Genomic DNA, 21375 nt, shown 5'->3' with positions numbered 1-21375 from the left:
TTGACTTGGCTAAGAATGTTACCTCCACCATGTTTATCCTCAGAACAACTTCAGAACCATATCCATTATGACTTTCAGTAAAACTAATCAGTGCCATGTCTAAATGGATGATCCATCCATTTTACAGCTTGTTGATTGATACAAAATGTCATTTTATTTATGTTAAAACATATACATCTATCTATAGGAAGATGTTTACCAAAACATTAGCAGTAGCATCCCTGAGCAGTGCATTTTTGTTATTTATTATTGCTTGTATTGTTTGAATTGACTGTGTACTATTTTTATTAAAAAACCAAAACAAAACAGTAAGTTACTGCAAAAGAAGCATCTCTTCATGTCCTTGAAGTTCAGGTGAAGAGATGCTTACATGGAGTGCTGGTGGCACAGGCTGCAGCTGCTTTTTTCTCCCTGTTAAGCACCAGAACCTGTGATTCCTCATTACCTGGATTTGGCAAGACTTTGGCCACAATTATACCCCTAGATCATAATTACATGCATTGAAATGCCTGATAAAATGTGGCTGTCAGGAGTCCACTCTCACAATAACCTTTTAGTGACCACCATTGTAACATAAGATGATGCAATTAAAAGAAGAAAACAAATACCTCTTTTCAAAGAAGCCTGTCCTTCCCAGATCCTCGCCCAGATCAGTCTACCTGGACTCCACCACGTCTAACAGGATTTCTCATAATCTCCTCTTTCTTGGGCTTACATTCACTTAAGACTCAATTATTCATTTCACATGTTTGTATTGAGCACCAGCAATGTGCCAAGTACTGTGATTGTCACTGGAGATAAAATGGGAAGCAAAAACATATGTAGACTAGGCATGGTGGCTCACACCTGTAATTCCACACTTTGGGAGGCCAAGGCGGGTAGATCACTTAAGGTGAAGAGCTCGAGACAAACCTGGCCAACATAGTTATACCCTCTCTCCACTAAAAATACAAGAAAAATTAGCTGGGTGTGGTGGCACGCGCCTGTAGTCCTAGCTAACCGGGAGGCTGAGGCAGGAGAATCGCTGGAATCCAGGAGGTGGAAGTTGCAGTAAACTGAGATTGGGTCACTTACTCCAGCCTGAGTGACAGAGCAAGACTGTCTAAAATAAAATAAAATAAAATAAAATAAATGTAGCCCTTGTTTTCATAGAGATTACAATCTGCATGGAAAGACAGATGTATAGATGTTAAATAATCATATTGATAAATGTTTAATTACAAACTGAGAATAAACACAGTCCTAAGGAGAATGTAAACTCAGAGACTGTATCTGAAACTGAAGATGAGGGGTGATGCTCGAGATCAGGGAAGCCTTTCTAAGCAAGTGAGACTTTAGTTGAACTGAGATGTCAAAAATGGGTCTAGGTGAGCCAGGAGTCATGGAGGGTAGTCCCAGGAGGGAGGAGGTGACTTTGCCAGTTCAAAAGAACAGCATGAGCTCATGCCCTGCACCAGGAGGGAGCCTGCCATGTTTGATACCAAAGGAGGGCCATTGTGGCTGGATTAAAGGAAGCTTGGGGAGAAAGGTAATGAGGTTAGCGAGACAGGTTAAGTGAGATATACAGCAAGACCTGAGGTCATGCTAATGATTTTGGTTTTATTATCAGAGCAACATGAAACCATGGAAATGTCATAACCATGGGGGTAACATAGTCATATTTCCATTTTTAAAGATCACTCAGTATGGGAAATGGATTCTGGAGTAATCAGAGTGGCTGTGGGGAGACCTCTTAGGAAGAAATTACAGTTCAGTATTCTAAATAGGAGGAGTAGCCACAGAGATGGGAAAAAAGTGAATGAAGTCAAAACATAATTCAGAGGTAAGTTTGGTAATAGTTTGTGGTGGGAGAAGGATAAGCCAGTGGCAAAAATGTCTCTTGGGTGTCTCGCTTTATAAATAAATGAGTAATGGATGATGGAACGATTAGAGAACATGAGAACAGACCTTCCATGCGTGACATTGTAGGGAAACTTCACATACTCCTTTTACCCTGCCATTGATAACAACTTGCTGAACTTACCATTTCAGCTCCCTCTTCCATCAGCTGCCACAGTCCCATTGTCTTGAATCTTGAGAAGAGCTATGAAGCTATCAAAGATGATGCTTAACTTGAAACTCAGTTCTTCTATCTGGGCTTTATCTGGGAAAAAGGGCTTCCTGCCTTCTAATTGATTTGTTCATTATTTCTGTTTGTATCAAGAGTTGATTTATAGTATATCCAAATACATATACTAATGAACCATGTCATAATGGAGTTCTACACTGTGCAAATGCATGTAATTCATTTTATACCTCTCATGCAGCACTTATATTATGCCATAAATCACAGTTATTTTCATACTTGCTTTATCTCCCCTATAAGAATTCAAGCTCCTTGAAGACAGGGAGGTTGCTTTGTGTAGTTTTATGCCTTGCATAGTACCTAACATAGTGTGACTCACATAACTAAACATCAATATTTATTCACTGATTCTGTCTTCAATGACCAGGGGCTGTAGGCTCCCTAGGAAAAGCAATTGCAGTTATCCAGGTATAGGGTGATAAGAAATTGAGGTAGAAAATAAAGGAATACCAATATCTAGCATGGAGTAAATATCCAATATATATTTGTTGATTGATTGAATTTTAAGAAGAATTGACAGGTAAAGAGGGAAAAGGTCAAAGTGAAGGATGGGAAATATACCCATAGTTAATAAAAAATGCCACTCTCCTTCATACCTCACCTCTGGTGTATGCTGTTCCTTTGCCTGCAACTCAATAGCATTGCTTCCTCTGCTTCCTATGGTATTCAGCCCAGTGGTCACACCCTGAATAGCCCTTCCCTCATTGGCTTGTCAGAGATGGCAGTATCTTCCTTTACAATCTCATTGATCGTACAGACTATTCTGTCATTCAACACCTTTTTTCCTATTTGACGTATACACCTCTCTGTTCTCATGGGACTTCACAGGGTCGGCTTCCAGCACAGAAGAGGTACAATAACAGGACAGATGGGTAGAAGGATAGAGGGCTGAATACGGATCCACACATAGTTGACCTTAATTTCAGCAGTACTTACGATATTATCCTACCTCTAAAATACATAAATGTGATTTTTTACCTGCCTGACATTCCTTTTAAAGAAAAAATAACTTTCAAAAAATTATAGAATTACTTTATTCTAGAATTACAAAGTTCAGGTTAAATGTAGTTACAGCTGGGATATGAGTCAGAAAACAAGAATTCTACATTTTGTGTCTAAAAGCTCAATGGCTTTGGACAAACCACCTAAACAATGGTTTTAGTGCTATTTTCTTTAAAATAGGCATAATAGTCTATCAGGCAATGCGTGTGGAAGCAAATTATCAGCTGGGACTGGACAGACATAATGGAGTGTCACACCAGTACTGGTTGCTGCTGCTGATGTGAGGGAGGTCAGTGGTAGTGACCATCAATCTGTCATTCATCCCATACGTGATTACTGGGTGCATAGCGTGCCCCTGGTATGGTGCTAGGTGCTTTGGAAAGGAGGAGAAGTTTTAGAAGATGTGGTTCATGTTCTCAAATTATTTTCGATACAGATAAGAGAAAAAAATCAAATTAAAGACAAAATATGTGCAAGTGCAGGATCACATACAATCAGATCATTTGTGCCATTGCAGTTTTCATAAGGAAGTGGGTGAATGAGGGTATGCTTTCATTTTTATACCAGGAGAGGCCTCCCTTCCTTTGCTCTTCATAGCCACCTTTGGATTTGCGAGCCCTCACATCAGGATCTACTAACAGGTACTTCCCTTCTTTGTCATTCACCTACTTTTTTCACTGCAACTCAGTTCTGAATACCCCATGCACCTGAGACCTTCGGCTCAATCCCTCCCAACACCATCTGCATGCTATGGAGGACCAAATGCTTCTGCAGACCTGGCTTTCCCAGGTGGGATGCTGAGTGCAGCTCTCAGAGCTGGATCCAGCCTGCTGGCCTCTCAACTGCCTCCATCTGGGCCTGCTATTAGTGGATGGATGCCCAAAGCATGGGCTCACCCACCCGAGGTGAACAAATGGGACCAGTGCTCCAGAGCTCCTTGGGGAGAGCTATGAAGACTGGTCACTGGAACCCTTCATTGCCTGTGACTTATACACCAGGGAAAGTTAGAGAAATTTATGAGTGGGCGCCATATGCCAGCCCAACATCTGCTTCCTCATATGGGGCATGAATACAAGATAGTGCTAAGTACATTAAAGATGAGCCTCAGGCATGTACACAGAAAATGCAGTTTAACTGCTTAGGGGGATGAAGATTCCAAGGCACTATTAGGAGGAGTTTTCATACTCATTTTTTCAAATTGTAGAACACAAAATATAAATATAGGTAATGCTGTTCTCTTTAAGGGTGCTGAGAGTCCCTGAATCCTTTCCTTAGTCTTCTTCCAGGGGTCCCTGAGCTACTCCCATCAGTGCTGTGATTCTAAAAGACACAGTTTCAAAACAACTCTTTTGGTTGGTTGAGAAAGGAGAGATGACTTTTTTTTTCTTTCAGTATTTTCTGCATTAAACCCTGGGGAAAGACATTTAAACATAAAATGTTTGGATGAGGGGTCATCACAGATTGGACCTTGTTTATCAGTATCTCAATGAAGTCAGTTATGAAATTGAAGTAAACAATCAACATTCTTTTGATAAGCTGAATGCTTTGCAGAAGAGAGGGAAGTATAGTGCTGGTATCTTGATGTTGTTCTTTAAACTTTCCAAATCTACTGGACAGCAAAGTCGTGTTTCTACTATACTACTGCTCAGAGCCAGGTTGTAATATCCAAGTCTTGGTTGATAGTGTCACGCAGGCAGTCATGAGAGCAGGAGGAAAGTGGTGAACTACAGTGATAGTGTCACCCTCAGATTTTGCCGCTTCGGTTTTAAAAATGATGATGATGGATATCACTTTGGAGCCTAGATTTTCTCAGGACTGTACATGACAGGGTTCTTTGGAGTAATATTATTTAAATATTTGTCTGAAAGGAATAAAAGTCATTGTAATATTTCAGCCAATAAAAACACCTATTCTGACAACCCACTGTTACATAATTTGGATTTGGTTAGAATTTGAAAATTTCTCTTTTTGAGAGTAAAATGATGAGGTAATAGTAAATGTCCAGGCTCTTTCACTTGTGTGCCGTTGGACAAATTGCTTCTCTGGTCCTAAGTTTCTTCATCTCTGAAAGGGGAATAATACAGGGATATGGTTTGGCTGTGTCCCCACCCAAATCTCATCTTGAACTGTAGCTCCCATAATTGTCACATATTGTAGGAGGGACTTAGTGGGAGATAATTGAATCATGGGGACAGTTTCCCCCATACTTTTCTCATGGTAGTGAATAAGTCTCACAAAATCTGATGATATAAGGGGTTCCCCCTTTTGCTTGATTCTCATTCTCTCTCGACTGTCACCATGTAAGACGTGCCTTTCACCTTCCACCATGATTATGAGGTCTCCCAAGCCACGTGGAACTTTGAGTCTATTAAACCTCTTTGTCAGTCACCCAGTCTCGAGTATGTCTTTATCAGCAGTGTGAAAATGAACTAATACATACAGTAATATAACCCAACTTATAGGGTAGTTGGAATGATTAAACCCAAATTTATGAAGCACTTGGACAAGTGGCACTCAAAAAAAATTGCAATTATGAATCATTTTTTAAAGCAAGTCACTGTTCAGGCAGCATGGCATAGTGAATTATATTATGAATCAGGCATGTGAGTTCTAATCCCAGTTCTACCACTAAATGTGTCTGTTAATGCCTTGGGACTTTGGTCCCTTGACCTGTAAAAAGCGGTGTTTGGGCCAGTTGAATTTGAAGGTACTTCTGATTCTAACAGTCGACAGAGTTCTGAACTATTTCAGTCAATGGATTGCTAAGAATTTTGGCTTTTGAACTGATTGATAGTCAGCATATGACCCTTTGACATAAAATGGTGTGCTAATTTCCTCCCTTTTTGACATCTCACTTCCTCTATTTATTCCTGTTGTCCATGAATTCCACCACTTAAAGGAAAATTAAGAACTAGTTTCTCTTGCAATAGAGAAATACTGAATTTTCTTAAAAAGTTTCATTTTTCTGCTATTCTATTTTTTAAAAATTAGTAGCTTAAAGATATGAATCTAATGAGAGGAATAGAAAAAACGGTCAGTTTCCCAGCTCTTCCTAAATTAAGATTTCACAATATTATTTTATTAGTTTGAAGTGAATTTCTAGAATTTTAGGCATCTTTATAGTATAAATGTTAGGTTGAAAACATTCTAAAACAAAATATGATGTGTTTAGCCATTTTGATGACTTTTTATTCATTTTTTAATGTTTCTCTTCTATTGATTTGGATATTCCAAAAATAACAGATTTTGAAGTTATACCATGGGTTTGAGGTGATATATGATAGTATCATCCACTTCAGGACACTTTATTTGTTGGGGTCAATATTAAAACTTCTATTTATATGTCTTTTTATCTGATTCTACTGTTATAATTCTGTATATGCTTTATAAAGAACATGATATATTATTGTTATGTACAGTAGTACCTGTGGCACTGCCTGCTCAAACACTATTTTGGTTGGGGATCTAATGGAAAAGGTTTGGAGGCCACGTCTTTGGATAAACATAGCATGCAACACTGGTCCCAAAGGGCTGCAATTTTGAACAAATAGTTTGATGTTCATAAATTCATAAATTGAGTGTTTATTGAGCACATGCTGTGTGCCTGATACCATGCTAAGCACTTGCTGTTCATATGATTTTGTTTATAAGTTGTGCTTCTTACACTGGAAGTGGTAAGTTTATATGGCACATTGTTGGGAAAGATCAGACACATGGCCATAGGATAGAGTTTATTTGTGTCAGATTGTCCTCTCTTTACTTGAGTGGCTTTAATCTTTTACCTCCACTCTTCATGCATGCATGTTTGGCAAATTGATAAGTGTGAGAAAATCATACACAATGTGTATGTCTAAAACAAATGACAAGAGACCTTCTCACAGGACTGACGGGGGAAAGTTCATGCCTGCAAAGTTTGGCACTTTGTGGTTGGCTGGCTGACTGCTAGGAGAAGGAAGATTAAAGAATATTGAAAAGAGGCTGGCTGGAATCAGAAATAATGGGCTAAGTTTTAGAAGCCAGCTGGAGGCGGTTCAGTGTTCCAGCTATTCAGCTACTCTCCCAAGACAGTGTAATGTGTCATCATTAAGGCTTAGAATTCATAAGAGAAAGAGTTAAAGTTTAGGGTATCTTAGGACCCCAAATTAATTATACATTTCTTATATGAGGTAGAATGTGTATATGACTTTTCCCAAGGCAGCATGTGGGCTCCTAAACTTACAACGTACATCTATCTTTAGGGAGCTTGTATTTTATTGGAAACATGGTCCTGAAGGGCTGCTGATGCATATGAACAAGTACAGTCTTGAATTTGGAGTCTAAACCATCTTAAACAAGGTTGGTGGAATGTGTAGGGAAGGTTAGAAAGACAGAAATAGGAAGGCTAATGAGGAATAGCTTACCTGATTCAGAGCTCAAAAATGCAAGTCATGCACAGATACAATGATTGAGTTACCAATATGATTTAGACCAATATCAAATACTGTCATGGAGCTCAGGTCAGACTAGGAGTTTATTCAATGCATCCATTAGATAAAAACATACTGAGCACCTGCCACATGCTGGGCATTGTTGTTAATCCTTGGGATACATAAGGGAACAAAATGATAACAAAGAAAAAAGAAAATTTTTAAAATCCTTAACATTTTGTAGCTCATATCCAGTGAGGTGTCAATGAAGGTGACAATATATTCGTGACATTTTAGGACAGAGTAAACGTGAGTCATAGGTGAGAATTAGCAATGTGACAGTCCTCTCACTCTATGTGGTACCTCACCATGACGCTGTGAGTTCTCTTCAGAACCATCGATGGTAAGAGAGGAAGAGCCAGGTGTAGACAGAGAAATGGTATCAGAAAAATCTATATTCAAATCTTGGCTCTATCATTTATCAGTAGTCTAATATTGGTCAAGGAATTAAACTCTTTGCTTTAGATTCTTCATCTGTAAAATGAGGATGAGAACACCCATCTCACTTGTCTGTGGTACAGATTAAGAAACCATATACAAAATGCTCCACAGGAGGTGACTTATAGTAAAAACTTAATAATTTATATATTTTCCTTTTACTTCGGACAAACCTAGTTATCTATGACAATTATATAACTTTCTCCCATACTCTTAAGAATGGTATATAGGTCATGTTATTACCTTTTTTACATTTGAGGTAAACCAAGGCAAAGAGCAGTTGGGTGAATGTTTTGACCATGAATAATTCTGATCTCTGTTCATCAGACAGCCTTCTGTAATAATCTTAATTAACCTGCCTTTTTCTTTCCATTTTAGTCAACCATTTGAGGTTGACCATTGAGGTTTCTGCCATTGGCCATCTTTTTATATTTTTCTATTCATTTTGATCAAAATGCTTCTTAGTGGAATGGTTGAAATGAAACAACCACAAAGACTTATGTGCAAAATGTGGAAGGAGACAGTGAGGGTCTGATGTTCTTAAGTATGTCTCTGCAACTCTGCAGGCAAAAAAGTAGGTCCTACCTCTGGGATAGTAGGACCTCTGTGGGTTCAGAGTTCCAGCTCAAGGTGAGAAGACTTGAGTAACTTCATAGGGATGATGGGACTGTTGAAGGAAGTAACATCTAGAATGTCAAGCATTTTGCTTGGCACATAGTAGGTACTGGCTTTTCCTTCCTCTGTGCCTGGCAACACCATAAAATAAAACTCGGCTTTCATGAGATTATATGGTAGATGAAGCAACTTTGAATATACATTGTTCTATATCAAGGTAGGAAACATGGTAACTTCATATGAAAATGAGGAATTTATAGAACAAAAGAACTATGTTCTTCAGTAACACTGGTATCCTTGCAGCTGGAAAGACATTTTTCTTAAGTGGTTGGAGCTTGTCATTTGGCTAGATACATCCTATTTATGGTGACTTTCTCTAAAGCTCATGATTAATGTGGGCTTTTAAAAATTGTTTTTCTTTGTGTTATGTTTCTCTCCAGTATGCCTGAATGTTGGTTTTAATTAAATTTAGGAAGGAAGAGAAGGGGGTTGGGTGGCCTGACAAAGTTGAAGAGCATCAGTGAAAATCACATTTATGTTTTGGAGCATGGAATTTGAAAATGGAATAAATAATACGAAAGAGAGGACTTCTCCAAATGGGAAAATAATGAATATGCTTAAACCCTTTTGTACTATTCTCATTTTGGCTGAAGATAGGATTCTTCATTTGGGAAAAAGTTTTTTTATTTAATCATTAACTCTATGTATTTTATACATACCACCCCAAGAATCACCTTTCTTTTTGTTTTATTTTTCTCCAGAATAAGTCATTATTTTGTAGAAGTGAGTTTTGCTCTTTAATTAATCATATGTTTACTTATGTGACTTTAGCTATAACGTAATTGAAACTTGGAGCAAGGCTATTCTGCACTGGGCTAAGGTTAATTATGCAGTGATGAAACTATATTACTTTTGGCTAAAATTTACCTTTACTCGGCATACTTTTTTTTGTTTTTTTGTTTTTTTTACAAAAAAGTACAAATTAGTAGCATAAATAAGATTACTTAGGAAAAAAATTGTTTTCAAGTACTTAAATAACCTACCTTCATTTATAACAGCTATGCTAATTAGAAACTAGTCTCATCTATTTCTCAAAGCAGTTCCTTAAGAACTTTCAGTCAGCAATAGCATGAATGGATAGACCTAGATGAGCTGAAATTATTGTGGATATTTGGGAGTCATAAAACAGTATTTCTTCAAAATATTTCCTTATCTAGACTTTTTAATGGTTTCAGCCTGACCTTCCCCTTGGCTAGTTCAAATAAGTAAAATTGGTCTGCATTCCTAAATCATTCCTGAATGTTCTAAGTTCCAACTTCCAATCAGTGGTGTTTGCCTGGCAGTATAGTTCCTTGTGGGCTGCCTCTCACCTGAGGCAGTAACCAAGCTCACTAAGAAGGCTGATTAACCCCCTCTCTGAAATAAGATTAGGGTTTAAAGTGTGCATTTTTTAATGAAGGGGAAAACTCTAAATTTAAGGCAGTCATGCTTCTTGTAGGGAGGTCAAAGAGTGAGTAGATTATGGGGTGCGGGAGATGAAGAAGGGAGGAGGAAGATTTATGTGCTCTGTGGTATTTGAAACCAATTTACAATTGGCCCCTGGAGTCCAGAGATTTACATATTGTGTAGTTTGAAAAAACGGATGTGAAATTTTAGAGTAATACTCAAAAGTGCCTCTTATAAGCTTTCTTGGTCAATAGACTCCCTGATTAATTTTAAAAAGAAAATAAAAAATTGAATATTGAAAAAAATTAATTTGCTTGAATACATAACTATTTGGCAATATTGGGCAATGGTTAAAGGTACAAATTTAAGTATTCATGAAGCTTTGTGAATTTGGGGAAATTTCTTAGCTTATTTATGCCTCACCAATATAAAAAGGGTAATAATAGTAATGAATTAAACCCTACACACTCAGCGTAAAAGAATTCAACACTATATGCTTGTTAAAAGATGAGGGAAGAGAACAATAATTTAAATTGCAAGAATGATTCCATCTGCCATTGAACTCAATATATATTTTCCCTGGTAAACATGAGACAGGAGATATGAATCTGCTTTTTCCTTATTTTGTCTTATTTCCTGAGGTCCTCTTGTGATATAAGCATTTCAACTAGCTTAGGGTGCTTCTATTGTTTAAAGATACAGTGTACACTTTTGTGCAATAGGATCCTAAATGCATAAGCTGCTATTTATACCTGGGGATCCACTGACCAGTGATGGAGGTCAACTGGCGGGGCCCTTCTTTTTGAGAAATGTTTTATCTGTCATTAACATGATACCTTTCTTCCCTACGCCTTTTCTTTAAGAATATGGATGGTTTATGTTTTCTGCTTTACATGTTGACTTTAGAACTTCACTAAGTATGATGTAGCTCCACCTTTATGGCTACTCTTAAAAGGTAGTTGGTTCATAGCAACTGAAAGTAGAAGAGTGGTTAGCAAAGGTAGGAGGGAAGGAGAAATGGAAAGTTACTGTTTAATGGGCACAGAGTTTCTGTTTAGGATGATGATAAAGTTTTAGAAATGGATAGTGGTGATGGCTGCATGACATTGTGGATGTACTTAATACCACTGAACTGTATGCTTAAAATTGGTTCAAGTGGTAAATTGTATGTTATGTATATTTTACCAGAATAACAACAAAAAAGTAGTTGAGTAATTTCTGTGAGAAAATAATGCATAGCAAGCAATTAGCACAAAGTCATGAAGAGCTAATGCAAATCGACTACAATTATTAAGGGGATAATTTGGTTACTATTACTATTCGGCTATGGTTTATACATCAGGACTATCTACCTGATTTTATGCCTTTTGACTCAGCCTAATTTATACACAAGCAGGGATGGGATGAAATGTTTCTCCTGGCCCCTAGGTACATTTTGGGACATAAATCTCAGAACTCCTTTCTGGATCCATTAAGTCCTTGCTCTCTCTCTCTCCTGTTGCCCACATCTCCTGTGTTCCTGTGTGTGCCCAGTGTGGGCATGCTTTTTGGGTTTTTGCTTCCACTTCTGTCTCTATAATCACTATTTGGACTTGTCTATGTTTCTCTATTATTCCTTATTCTCAAAATCATTTGGGATTCCTTTTCCCATTTCCTCTAATTCTTTGCCCAGGATCATTTTCTATGTGATGAGCCTCAGTCCTCAATCCTCAGTGCAATGATTAGTGACTCAACTGAATGACCTATGTACCAGGCTCGGTCCCAGCCCTCTTTCAAGATGATCAGACATAGTTTCCAGAGTAGGGACCCAGAGGCCTCAGGAGCTTCCTTCTAGAACCATTTAAGGCTAGTCTTCTAATTGGGACAGAGTCCCTGCGTGTGCCTGGGAAAAGTAAGAAAACAGAGATTGAGGACCTGGTGTGAAGAAGGCCAGGAATTAGAGAAAATGCAAAGGGAGCCAAGGTCAGAAAAAAAATAGTGGAATAAGAATGATAGAAGGTGTTGAGAACATAGAGAAACCACACTGAGGTCAAGGAAATGATCAAAGTTCTGTATAGACAACTCTGACCTGGGACTCAGTGGCTAATTACCTCTCTGAGCATAGCCAGCTGTTTAAAGTTGCAGACCAATTCGCTCCTCTACCAATCTTCTCCCCTCTTAAAATGGCTGCAGCTGAATCTGCATTACAGTGTGCAGAATCATAGAGAGAATGTAACTCATTGTCTTATTTTCGGATAAGGCATGACCCAGAAAGGAAAAATGCTCTGCTCCAGCTAACCCAGTTGTTCAATGTGTGCGGGGGGAGGGGGAGGCAGGAGATGTTCAATGTGTGCGGGGGGAGGGGGAGGCAGGGGATCTGGACTTCAACTCAAATCTCACTATTTTGAGTAGTTCCCTTGTGCTGCATGGACTCCCATGGGTGAGGGCCATGATGATGGAGTTGTGTAGAACCATACCGAATATAGCACCATATGCATTGTAGCAGGTAATAAATGCTTCTTGATGGTGGTGGCAATGAAGATGATGATGTTTATGGCCATAGAGAAAACTCCATTTAGATGAAATTAAATGATACTGCATGGATGAGAGAGGAAAATGCCAAGCTATTTAATGGCTGACATGTAAGATGAATTTGGTAATGAAGCTCGGGGACTTATCAGGCCAGAAAACTGCATTCTCTCATTATATAGTCCTTAATGACCCACTTATTACTAATATAAAGGGAAAGATATACATATAAACACATGTTCCTGAATGTTTGGCTGCAAGAAATGAAACCAGTACACCAGCTTGAGGGGTTAGCAACAGACGCTGTTTCTGTATGAATGATCAAATTTGCTGTTTTCCAGCTGGAAAATGACAACTGAAGTAAAAGGGTAAAGGATGATGTGACTATACTTATACAAAAGACAGGAGAGAGTAACGTAAAGAGAGCAGGTGGAGCTGGCTAACTCTAAGAATTGCTGTGGGGAAACTGGAAGAGGAAATAGATTTATTTGGAAGCATGACTTATGTCTTCTTTTGAGATGTGCACTTCTAAAAGTATTCAATTTTTCACTTATATGGCATTTATTTCTCTGACAAACTGAATTATCCAAGATATCACTGAAAACTATCAGGGAAACCAAAATGGAAGCCACATCTGTTGGCAAAAGCATATGCACTTCATTCTTCAAGAGTTCTTCTTAGGTCCTTGCTCAGAATTCATTCACTCTTATTTGACACCCAGTCTTAAAGAGTTACCTGGTTTCCTATCTCATAGCAAATTATAAGTAGTGCAACATAAGGTGTGAATGGCACATTCTTTAGGAACAGAGCAAGTGACACACGACAACTTGAAAATGAGAGGAAAGAAAGAAAACCAGGAAACAAATAAACAAAAGAAACTTAGAATAAAAAAGACCATAGTGATGTGTTGTCATTTACTGCAGAGAAGTTCCTACATATCACTTTGCTCCTTTGGGGCATTGCTGATTTATATCATAGCCAAAGGGACTTTGTGTCAGTCATGGCATCTGAAGATTTAGAGGGTTAGACCAGACAATCTCCAAGGCCCCTCCAAAAAAAAGAAAAAAAGTTTTCAAAAAAGATTTTGATGCTATCTTCACTGCGAAGACCATATTCAGACATGGTGTAAAAATATGGGCCCGTCCTCCTCCCAAAAATGTTGGCAGTTGAAGCATTAATCTCAGTTATCTGGAAAGGTGTCTTCCTGGGAACACTATACCATGCTGCTGTCCCATTGATGTGGCCTCGTTTTGGCTTTGCCAGAATTAGAATCTCGTGTCTACCATGTATTAGTGAATGACCCTAGGCAAGGTACCATCCATTTCTAATCCCAGGTTCTTCATTTGTAAATTGAAGATTATAATATCTACCACATAGAGCTGTTCTAAGTCTTAGTGGCTTGAACCAATATGTGTCTAGTGCTTATCTTAGTGGCTAAAACATAGGAAATGTTCAATAAATATTTGTTATTGCTGTGTTGTTGGCAGTAATAATAACAATAATTTCCCCTCCTACTTTAGTTTATGTCCATGCTGCAGGTATAAAGGATGAAGTTGTAGGGCAGGAAGTCTTATGACACTTGGAGCAGCTACTCAATGGAAATCACGAACAGAATGAGTTTCATCGACATGTCAAGACACTACTACCAACAGAGCTATTGCAGGACACCTACCTAAATAACTAGCTGTCTCTTCCACTTAAAGCAAGGTATGTATTAGTTTAACCTTATTCAGCTTATATGGTAATTTTGTAAACTTTATTTCGTTTGGCCTTCACAATAAACTTGTGAAAGAAGTACAGTCCACCCCTTATCACAGATGAGGAATGGGCTATTTAGGATTTAAATAACTTGTCTATATTTAACCAGCTCTAAAACAGAAATAAACTTGAAGTTTACACTCTGACTCTAATGGTATCTCCTTTTGGTAATGCTGCCCAAATACTACAATTGATAGCTTACAAAAGAGTTGTTAATGATTTGGGAAATAATTGGTCTTGGGACTATTTGGGGTTTTTGCTGCTTTAGAGAATACCTTGAAACTGCATAGAATTGGATGAGAAATTCACAGTAATTCAGAGAAAACTGAATCAAAGCTTTATTTTGTCCAACAAATACTTTATCTATAGATAATTTGATAGTACAAATAAAATATGAGAATTTTTTCTCTTTAAATAATTGGAGAGAAAAGGATGTTTTCAAGCATCTTTAAACTTATTTGGAAACATCATTGTCATATAAAAATCCAACCACCAGTTACAAGTCAGCCTTGTCTGAGTTGAAGCAAGTCTGCAGAGATCTAAACTGGTGAAGGGCTAAGTGGAATGTATTGGCTTAGTTGGTATGGAGTTTGATATAAAAAAGCATATTTTATGTAAAATAGTGCATCTTTTCCCTTTTACCTGTTTTCTTATTAAATCAAATAACCCTTTCTCCCAATTAAAAAAGCAGGAAAGAGGAAAGGAAGAGAGGAAATGAATATTTATTGGGCATCTAAACAGAAACATATATTTTAATAGGCACTTTTACATGTTAACTCATTTAATTCTAAAAATAGTCTTCTGCATTAGGTACTGATTATTCTTTGAATTCAAAAGAATACATCTTCAGGAATTTGTACAAGAGATACTCTGAATGTATTTGTGATCGTACGTGAAGGGTTAGAATCAAGTCACACACTTATCAAAGACATGTTTTGTTTGGCCTGCAATATTGTTTTTAAAATTTTGAGCCAATTTCCAGCTTAGAGAAAAGTCAGAAACTCTGGCAACAGTGGGCCTACATCCAGAATTGCACCAAGTGGCTGGAGTACAGCAAGGATGCCCTTTCCACAGCCTGTGATACCTACTTTGCCATAGCCATGCTCTGGCCTGTTCTGCTTGGTGATATTTTCTCCCATGTCTTTGTCAGTGTTTTGATGGAGATCCATAAATGATTAAAATCTTCTGCGTGGATTGTTATTGAAGAGCTTTGAATGTACTTATTTGTTGACCACATATGTCAATTTTCAGATGAGAGCAAAACTGAATGGGGGGCAGTTGTTTGGAGCATCTTCTGAGGACAGCACTGTCTAATGGAAATCACCTTACCTTTTTGTTTCTGCTGCACCTCAATGACACTGGGGCAGATGTTGAAAGCCCCTGCCACCCTCTTCCATTCCTCTCTGCCCATCTTCAGCAAATATTTACAAAGCAGTTGGTGTGTGCTCAGCAGTGTGAGAGAGATACAGAGGTGACTGATGTGTACCTGCCCTCAAGGAACATATAGCCCAGAAGAGGATTAAAACATAAGAGGATATAACTGCAATGTGAGAAGCTCTATCTATAACAGAAGAACAAACAAGGGTCCAACATATACAGGAAAGGCTGATTAATTCAGACTTAGGGGATCTGGGTGGGTTTTTATAGCAAAAGTATTATTTAATTAAGCCAGAAGTCTGAGTAGACATTTTTATAGTGGTAAAATATACGCAATATAAAATTTACCAGTTTAACTATTTTTAAGTGTATAATCAGTGACATTAAATACCCTCAAAATGTTGTACTACCATCACTACCATCCATTGGGTAGGCTTTTGATGGGTAAAGAAAGTGATATTATCAGGTTCAATCACTCACATGCATTTGTAGAACAACATGAACTAATTTACTCATCTGCTGCCTCAACCCAAAGAGGATTTGAGATATATTATAAGAAAACGTAGCATACAATAAATCCAATCTATAAAGTTTTATAGATAATTAGAGCAAAGAAATGAATTGTAAGGCTAGAAGACAAATTTGTTCACAGAAATTTTCTATAAGTTGGAGACAAATTTGTGTCCAAGCTTCACAGCTGTAAAAGCGAAGGGAATCATGATTTAAAAAAAAATCCTTTAATGTAAAATTGTTATTGTAGAGGTTTTTTTCTGAAATCATTTGTGCTCCTTTCATATATTTGTTTTACCTTATGTTTGCACATACTGGGTTGCTTCTGATTTTCTTATTTAAAAGTAGCTGGGGATTTTAAAAAGATATGCTACTTCTTTGAGATATTTCAGAGCTCAGCACCTAAGTAATTTATTTATTTTAAAAGGAAGATTTACATTAATTTTATTTAAAATGATATATTTTATAATTTTTACAGCTACAAGGATAGGATAATAGTAATAGTAATGGTTAAGAAATGAGATCACATGGACACAGGAAGGGGAATATCACACTCTGGGGACTGTGGTGGGGAGGGGGGAGGGGGGAGGGATAGCATTGGGAGATATACCTAATGCTAGATGACGAGTTAGTGGGTGCAGTGCACCAGCATGGCACATGTATACATATGTAACTAACCTGCACAATGTGCACATGTACCCTAAAACTTAAAGTATAATTAAAAAAAAAAAAAAGAAATGCTTGCTATGGGCCAGAAACTGGACTAAATATTTTGCATATATGATTTAATTTTATCCTCACAATGTATCTATGATGCATGTACTTTTTTCCCCTCTGCAAAGTGAGGCATACAGAAACTAACTGGGTCTCATGAGAACTCACTATCATGAGAACAGCAAGGGGGAAATCTGCCCCCATGATCAAATCACCTCTCACCAGGCCCCTCCTCCAACACTGGGGATTATAATTCGACATGAGATTTGGGCAAGGACACAAATCCAAACCATATCAGTAACAATAACAATACTCTAGAGCAAGGGGTTGGCAAATATATTCTGCAAAGGGCCAGATAGTAAATATTTTAGGTTTTGTGGACTATATGGTCTTTGTCACAACAACTCAACTCAGTTGTAGAATGAAAGCAGCCATAGACAAAGAAGAAATCAAACCGAGTGGCCGTGTTCCAATAAAACTCTAGAGAACAGTTCACTGGCCCTTTGTAAGAAGGAATCAAGGCTGTATTCACCCACTTCTCTACAGTTTCCTACAGGCCTTTGCAGTCCTCTGGCTTCTTAATCGAGATTGACTGGGGTTTCCAGATCATAAGGTCTTTTTAAACATATGTCATGTAATTCTCATATTACCCCAGTGAATGGATTGTTCCCTGGCTTTATGGATGAGAAACTAATATCAGGCACTTACAGGCCCCTGCTCAAGGCCACTAAGTGACCAAGAAGAAGCGCTAGTGTGAAGCCAGATGTTCTGACTTTGTAGGCAACTTCTCCTGCAATGTGTATCTTTCTATCTGCACAGATCATAACATGAAAAATTAGCCTCATTTTGAATGACTTCGCTGATAGTGCCTATTGACTACTCATACTTTGGATATGTTGTTTACTTACTTATTCATCCATTAAACCAATATTTATTGAAAGCGTCTTTTATGTCAGAAATGAAGCTAGATCCTAGTGATATAAAATCTGTCAAAAACTTATATGAGCCTTTCTCTTAGAGAACAGCAAAGAAGAAACATTACTCAAATAAGACCAAAAATACGACATTATTACTATTGTAGTAAAAACTGTGAAGGAGAAATATCTGTGAAGGAGAAGTATTCTAAATGTTTGAAGTCTATTATAGGGATATTTTATTCAGTCTATAGAAGTCAAGGAAGACTCCTCCTAAATAAGGGATAATTAAGAAGTAAAAAGAGAGGAAGGATTTAACAGGGCAACAAGAATTGAGGGTGTAAGAGCTAGCTTTCCAGACTGAGGAGCCAGCATGTGTAAAGGCACTGTGGCAGGAGGGATCCAGACCAAGGTCATGTTATGGTTCTGACTGTCATCTTTGAGACCTCCCTGAGAGTACCTCTTTACCATTAAAAACAAAATGTAGTCATTAAAATATTTACATAGAGGAACAATATGATCCTATTTTCATTTTGAGAAGATTGTTTTACTGCAGTAGGAAGAGTGGCTTGGACATAAATGGCTTGGTCTCATGGTTATGAGACCTCACTAGGCGTTACGGTGGCAATCACAGTGGATACAGAAGTGGATAGATGCAAGAGATAGCTGGGAGGTAAAATCAGTAGGATCAGTGGTGAACTGAGTAAGAGAGTTGAACTAGTGGAGATACTAAGAATGCCCCCTGGTTTTCTAAACATGGAAGGCTGGTAGCTCACTCCCTGAACTGGAAGCATTCTTCTGGGATCTTTTAAGTGGAAGTATGAACCGTGTGATTAGCCTTTCACATTTTGAGTTTGACATGCCTTTGAGACATCAAGGGAAGCCATCAAATAACACTTATAAGTCTTGACTGTTCAAAGGAATAATCTAGAATGAAAATTTGTGAGGGATGCCTGGTAGCTGAAATCAGCCGAGGTGTATCCATCTTCTCTTCACATATGCTTCAGTTTTGTTAAGTGAGGAGAAAATATTTCTTATAGTCTAATAAAATAAAATCAGTAAGTGATTAAACCAACTCAATGGGGTGGAAACAAAGACTCTCCATCACAAGGGACTTTCTAATGCATATAGTGCAAAAAAATATACTTTTAGGTTTGAGAACAAAACTATATTTTCTTAGTTAAGTGGAGATAAATTTATCCCAACTCACATTTGGAATTCAGGAAAAACCATTAGTAATCACCTAGAGCTTGCTGCAAATCTTTGAGACTGTTGTAGCTGAGAACCAGGGTGAAAGTTTTGAAATCTGCATTGTGTAGAAAGGGCTTGTTGCTTGTTTATCGTGCATCTTTCTCTCCTTATGCCTCCTCTTTGCCTGAAGCTACCATCAGGAATGAGACATTGCAGTTGCCATTTTCTGGTGAAGTATGTAAAAATAAACGTGAGCTAAATGCACATTTATGCGGCGTTTAGAAGAGAGGCACTGCAACTCTACATCTGATTTTACTTCTTCCTTCTTTGCTTTCTTTGGTTTTTGTCTGCAGTTTCTGCTGCAGCCATGGGTGACTTTCTTTGGTTTTTGTCTGCAGTTTCTGCTGCAGCCGTGGGTGACTGCTGTATGGAATCATTAAAAAAATGGAGTCAGCTAAAAGAGGCAACTGGAAAAAAATAAACACTGCTACCTGGAGGCACAGATATTAGTTCTAACTCTTCTACAAACTGTGATCTCGAAAAAAAAATGACTTGATTATTTAATTTCACTATAAAATGCAAAAGGAAGTTGGTTAAAGTATTCCCTAGAATCACGCGTCTCAACAAGACACTTAAACCAATCACCCCCTACCAGTGTACCTGGCATCAGAAGGATGCTGGGATGGGGGCTACCCACAATCTTAGAACAGTACCTGGCAGATAGATAGTGGGTCCTCAGAATATATTTCATAAATGGATGGATGAGTAACAAGTGATCATTGGTCTCTTTGAAGTTCTCCTAGGTCAAAGAACTTATTCAATTTTTCTTTCTTCTTTCATTTTAAGACACCTCTCGCCACATCTTCCTTGTATTAAAGTTCACTCAAAGTGTGTCCAATAAATGCTTGCTGAATTTCTCTTTAGAAGAGACCTGAAATCTTTTTCCAGAATTCCTACCAGTTATTACTAAAGCACCTACAAACTCTAATACTAGGCACTGCCAAGGTACTTTAAAAATAAAATCTTCCCATAGGAATTTCCAGTTTTAAAAAATCTTACAGAATTCTAACAACATGAACAGCCCAACTCTCACCCTGGAGATTTTGTCTTCTCTTTCTCCTACATACATTTTTTATTATAGTCACTGCCTATCTTATCCCAGAGTCCTTGGTTAGTAGCATCCATGTAGCAATTCACTCCTCCTCACATTATCCAAGAAGCTTGCTAAACTCTCCTCTGGGGAATCAGTGGCCCTGACTGGGGATTAGGAATACATACAAATGAATTCAATGCAGTCGTTCTCCGTCCAGCAGTGAGAACAGACCCTAAATAGTCACAGAGTGATGGGAGATGCTATACCAAGTGCCATGCTGCTAAGAGGAGTGGGGTACTGACTGCCCAGGGAAGCAGTGAAGACAGCTCAGAGAAAGGACACTGGAACAGAGCGTGGAAGGACGAGTAGTAGTGGGTCAAGAAAGGAGATGAGGGAGGGCACCGTGAGTAGAAGGGTGACAGTGGCATGTAAGAACAAGTATATTCTAGTAATAGGGGGAAGCCAAGTGTTGTTGAAATCTGGTTTCCCCAGACCACCTCCCCAGGGTGGAAAAGCAATGTCTTCATGCTGAGCTCTGGTTTCCCAAGTTCCTGCTCTAATGCCACCATCTGTACCTGAGCTCTCCTGGCAAGATGCTTTAGGCTACCCTTCACGCTGGGCATAACAGGTGTTACCAGTGGTGCCTATGCCTAAGGTAAAGCTGACAAATATCCCTGTGCATGAGAAAAACGGAAATCATATCTACCTGGTATAATGAATTACATTTCTTGAGGGAAGAGGTTTTTCTTCACACATTTGTGGATTCTCAAGAGATGGCATACGATCACACATTATGGGAAACTCCAAACTCTGTTAGCCTTCTGTCATGTCAGTGCTTATAGAACTTTTTATTTATATTTAACTTATATCATTGAAGTTACCTAAAATTGAACAGGAAAGAAGTTTCTTTTGGAGGCTCCTTATATTGATTTATTTGATTTGGGGGAAGACAGCATATTGGTTTTCTTCATTCAGTAGAGTTACATCTTAAAGTTTAAAAGTAACATTCCAAATTTGGGGACTCTCATCTTTATAATTGTATGCACTACTTCTTTTTATTGTTTCAAATGGGCAGTCTTTAATTTTTACCAGATTAAATACTTTGATAATTACTGAATTTTAATTTTCATGTAAAACACCATTGCCACACCACTTTTCCCCTGCTTTATTTTTTTCTTTCTAGAATAAAAATGCTAATTTTTTAGCACTCTGGCACTG

At 38.0% G+C, this 21375-nt stretch overlaps 1 long non-coding RNA gene across 1 annotated transcript in view; it reads left to right on the top strand.

Moving 5' to 3' along the window:
* The first annotated feature begins 1675 nt into the window (after positions 1-1675).
* The window catches only part of LOC130541223 (uncharacterized), a 38906-nt gene continuing 19206 nt past the window's right edge, over positions 1676-21375 (top strand). The window contains exons 1-3 of the long non-coding RNA XR_008955267.1: positions 1676-1822; positions 3695-3768; positions 14121-14307. This is a non-coding gene — a long non-coding RNA (uncharacterized LOC130541223). The remainder of the gene's footprint in view (positions 1823-3694; positions 3769-14120; positions 14308-21375) is intronic.

This window comes from Pan paniscus, chromosome 12 (genome assembly GCF_029289425.2).
Source record: "Pan paniscus chromosome 12, NHGRI_mPanPan1-v2.0_pri, whole genome shotgun sequence".
In the NCBI taxonomy this organism is placed as follows: domain Eukaryota; kingdom Metazoa; phylum Chordata; class Mammalia; order Primates; family Hominidae; genus Pan; species Pan paniscus.
The sequence above is the reverse complement of the archived record's forward strand: the minus strand, read 5'-3'. Positions and strand labels throughout refer to the sequence as shown.